Here is a 5,528-nt window from a genome sequence, read left to right on the forward strand (position 1 = left end):
ATTGAATAAGACCAACATGATATTGTTAGAGAATAAACACCATTAGCGTAGTTTGAGTGAGAGCCAAAAAATTAAATAAATTATGGTAGAAGGAGGAGGGGTAAACCAATGTAGTGGAGAAGTTTCTCACATACTAAACCAATCAAAGTTGTGAATAAAGAACCCACGGACAAAAATCAAGATATGCCCAGTAAACACCATAGGATTTCTAAAAAAGTTGACTGATTACATTGTGACAAATAAATAGTTTTTATAACACATAAAAGGTATGAGTTTAGTACTACTGCTACATCACAACCTTTGATACTATTTACTCCTCATTCACAGGTAATTACAAATTAAGACAACTTATGGGGGGGGGTTGATGTCGTACCTTCCCATGGTCCCCCCTGTGAGTAGTGATAATGTTACGCGATACAACCAAGAACATAGTTCTATGAGTATATGTGAAAATGGCACGAAACGAAGCGACATCAAACCGACATCCAAACGTTTTAGGACCTCCTGGATCTATCGGCCCAAACAGCCCTTTTCAGGGCTACCCTGACATGCGTAGCAATTACGTAAAGAGTAAAAATAACAAAATTCCTTACAAAAAAATTATAAAAACAAAAAACAGAAAAAACAAAATTTTAAAACCTGATGCAACCATCGAAAAACACAGAAACAATAAAGAATCGCAAAGAACAATAAGATTAGTGCACCTAAATGTGGAAGGCTTGACAAGGGCAAAGGCTGATATTTTAGGCAAAATGTTCAAAGACGCAGATGTACTGGCAATTCAAGAGACCCACGTACCGAGTGACAAGACCAGACTCCTGGGGGTACCTGGCTTCAATATGGTTGACAACAAAGATCATGCCAAACATGGACTGGCAACATATGTAAACCAGTACTTTAAAGAACAACGAATAAACCCTGTCGCCGGAAACGAACACTCGATTGGTATATCTGTGGGAAACCTTATAATATACAATGTTTACAAACCTCCACCAGAAAGGTGGTCCAACTCAGTACTCCCAGTCAACCAAAACACTACAATTTATATCGGTGACTTCAACTCACATAGCACTGAGTGGGGTTACCTAAGTGAGAACGAGGATGGCGCGACACTCTCTCGATGGGCAGCGCTCCACCGCCTACACCTGGTTTATGACGCTAAGCAGGGTGATACTTTCGAATCAGGTCGATGGTGACAACTACCTCTCCTGACCTTTGTTTTGTATCTAGAGACAAGGAAGACCAACCTCTAAGAGTCTCACGACAAATCCTACCTAAATTCCCCAAAAGCCAACATAAACCAGTGATTATAGACATAGGTGTCAATTTTCCAAGGATCAATAAACCTGAAATGCCCAGATGGAACCTACGAAAAGCGAGATGGGAGGTTTACACCAAATACATGGATGAGAATATAAACCGAATTCCTCCTACTCCAGAAAACTACTCAAGATTCAGGAAACTAATAAAAAAAGCAGCTGCCCTAGCGATACCTAGAGGACATAGACAAAACTACATACCATGCTGGAGCAAAGAGTGCGACTTATTATTACATGAATACGATCAATCTGGGAATGAGGTAACAGCAAACCGGTTAATGGCACTACTAGACGAAGAAAGAAGAAATAGATGGATAGCTGCTATGGAAGAAATGGATTACACACACTCAAGCAGGAAAAGCTGGTCTCTCTTGCGAAAGCTTGGCGCTGCGCAACCTTCAAAGAAAGTTGGAGGTATTGCAGCCAATGACATCGCGAATATTCTTTTCAAAACTTCTAATATCAAACCGCAAAAAACCGGAAAAATAGAAGTAAGAAAAGAACTCGCAGAGGAGTTAAGGAAATGCGAAGAAAAGTCGGCACTCATGTCAGATTTCTCTGTTGAAGAGGTCTATAACGCTCTAAAAAATGTAAAAAACAGAAAAGCAGCTGGAACGGATGAAATTCTACCAGAGTTTCTCAAAAATCTTGGACCCCAGAGTATCAGCTGGATCGCAAAACTGGCCAACAATATAGTAAACACGAATACTCTCCCAAAAATATGGCGAGAAACGAAAGTGATAGCTATCCTGAAACCAAATAAAGAAGCTACCAATCCCAAAAACTACCGACCAATATCCCTTTTGTCAACAATGTACAAACTTTTTGAAAGACTTATCTTAGCACGTTTACAACCTTTAGTGGAAGCATCCTTACCAACAGAACAAGCTGGTTTTAGGAAAAACAGAAACTGTTGTGACGAAACCCTTGCACTAGCAACGCATATAGAAAATGGTTTCCAACGCCAAGAAAAGTCTGGTGCTGTCTTTCTAGACCTCTCATCAGCATACGACACCGTATGGAAGAGAGGGCTACTACTAAAACTGACGAAAATAACAAAGTGTAGAACGACGATCAGAATAATGGAAAATCTACTATCAAACAGGACACTTCGTGTATCACTTAACGGTAAGGTAAGCGGGTACAAACTTCTTCAGAATGGGCTTCCGCAAGGATCTGTACTGTATCCAATTCTCTTCAATGTGTATACGACTGACATCACCGACACTGTTTCGAGAAAATTCATGTATGCGGACGATGTGGCGCTAGTAGCACAAGCCAAGACTTTCACAGCGTTAGAAAATACTTTGAATAACGATTTAATAAAAATACAAAAATATTTCCAGAAGTGGCAATTAACACTAAACCCGAGTAAGTCTGTGGCAAGGGCCTTCCACCTCAATAATAGGGAAGCAAACAGAGAACTGCACATAGAAATAGACGGACAAAACATCGCTTCGGAAGAATGCCCTAAATACCTAGGGGTAAAATTCGATAGAACCCTTACATACAACCAACACTTGGAAAGTGACAAAAATAAATTGAAGACACGAAATAACGTTATGACCAAATTAGCTGGTACTAACTGGGGCTGCCACACCAGCGTGCTACGAACTACAGCGCTTGCTCTGGTTAACAGCGTTGTTGAATATTGTGCACTNTTGTACAAAAATTAAAATAGTAATATATAGAAGTTCATGACTAAAACTTCAACAAAAAATAATTATTTCTTTCCATAACATATCTTCTTGCACAGATTAATAGCAAAACATATCAATGGGCCAACATACTCCAAAATACTTCTAAATATTTTTATAGTTCTATTCAATAGTTACTTATAAGTATAATTTTGACATTAGATGTCAAGTTTAATAATTTATTAAAATTACATCAAGTCTAATTAATTGNAATTTACCACTCAAAAAGGACATACTTGAGCACCCACCACTACGTTTAAAGTCCAGAACCCCCATATGGCAAATAGAAGCAAACAACGAATCTACAGAGTGCTATGGAAAAGACGATGTAGTCAAATAGAGATTCGTAACCAAGACCTGATCAAAGAACCATCTATACAAGTTCCTGGTTGATATCTTAAAAGGGCACAATGGACAACTCTTAATCGGATTAGAACCGGACAGGGAAGGTGCAACTACCTACTGCATAAATGGGGCATGGTCGATTCACCACTGTACGAGTGTGGGGAGATCCAGAAAATCAACCACATCGTGGAGTCATGCACGCTCACAAAATTCAAAGACGGGATGGTAAAATTGCATGAGTGTGGCCCAAATGCAGCGAACTGGCTCGAGATATTTGCTGTACGCTTATAATTTGTAACTTATTCATTACTAAATCATTTATACTGTGATAATTTTTATTGTTCGATATACTTGTTATTTTATTAACTTATTTTTATATTTAACTTTTTATATTCTATATATATTTTTATTTTTATTTTTTTTTAAAACTTACCTATCATTAGTATTACTATAACTTAATAACTTTGTTACCATTTGGACCGATACGTCATATGCAAATTGACACGGCCACGGTGTTGTCACACGTTGACACCCCGCGGTCGTATCAGCTCCTTCTCAGCCACCGCTTCACTGTAAACCGGACCGTTACACACACGCGTTATCGTCGTGGTGTAAAGTCCAACAAATGCCTAGCGTCGAATACCCCGCCGCAATAATACGTCCAGTTAGTCATCTCCGTGACATCGTATCGTTTTGATCGCTCGCCGTCAACTCTACTGTGCCGAACACTCAGTTATGAACTTTAGTGCCTTTTGTATATGCTTATGAATATATATTTGTCATATTTAGTTTTATTGTAATCTGTTTGACATTACGCCTTCCAGGGCAATATACAGTTTTTGTTCGAATACCAATAAATATTCCTACATTTTGTTTCGAACCATCAAAGTGTTGCGTTTTCTTTCCTTTCTTCACATTATAATATCCCGCGAGTGCGGCAAAATACTGACCACAACAAAATAAATAAATAAATAATAATATAATAATAAGACAACTGAACAAAAAAAAAAAAACTAGTGCAATTATTTTAGAAATATAACACACTCTCTAAGACAAAACTACAGAATTTTTTACAATATCACAGAATTGTGACATTAATATGGAGACAGATATGTCCAAGTAGAATGGTATTCGACATGTTAGAAATATTTAGATTATGGTATCTCGAAAATAAGTTTAAATTTCAGGGAATATGTAATAAGTTAAATAAGTTTTGTTTAGATAACACTGATAAGAAAAAATGCCTCAATATTTCCAATGAAACCGTATACCGGTTCATTCTGGTTTGTGCATTTATAAATGATTACTCACAACATAGTGCATTATAAACAACCATATTCTAAGTATATCTGAAGATAAAGTCATAATTGGCAATAAATGCTGCGTAACTGTGAACAGCGACGTCGTAAAAAAACAATTAGCTACCGGTTAGTTTAATCCTCATATATTATACATATATTTTAACTCAAAAATTGGTAACTTTAAAATTAAATTACTAAGTAACGGATAAAGTTATATTAAAAATTCCAACGCCATTTATTATTAAAAAAAAATGTCTATTATTTTATTAAATTCAAAATATATGTTTCAATTTGAAAAATCAAAGTTGGGACACTTAAAAGGCATAAGGGATTAACCTAAAAAATACTTCATAACGAATTAATAGAGAATAACATGTAACTAAAAGTACCCAAAAACAAATATTTCAAAATAATTTTTTTTTGCGAGTAATTGAGTGGGTTATGATGAAAAAATCACCCTGTAATATATATAATATGTATAAATGTTATGCAAAAATTGTAATAATAATAATAATAATAATAATAATGTAATTTATTAACAGACCAATGGTCAGAGCTGCCGCGGTCTTTTAAGTCTAATAAAAAAAAAAAAATGTGTTTTTTTGTTTCTTGTGCAAACAATGATTGGTCAAATCGAGTATATTATATTGAAACGATAAGTAATATTTTATTTTTGTATTAAGGCACCACTGTATTTATTTTGTTATTATTGTTGCTGTTAATAAAACCTGATGCTTCGGTCAGTCCATTACGAACCATTGATGTTATCTGTTTCTGTTAGCTTCCTCTTAACTTTAGTTCGATTTTACAAATAATTTATTGTGTGGCGACGCAACGTCACCCCTTTAAATTATTTATTCGTTTCA

The sequence above is a fragment of the Daktulosphaira vitifoliae genome, unplaced genomic scaffold (genome assembly GCF_025091365.1).
Source record: "Daktulosphaira vitifoliae isolate Bord-2020 unplaced genomic scaffold, ASM2509136v1 Scaffold_2, whole genome shotgun sequence".
NCBI lineage: Eukaryota > Metazoa > Arthropoda > Insecta > Hemiptera > Phylloxeridae > Daktulosphaira > Daktulosphaira vitifoliae.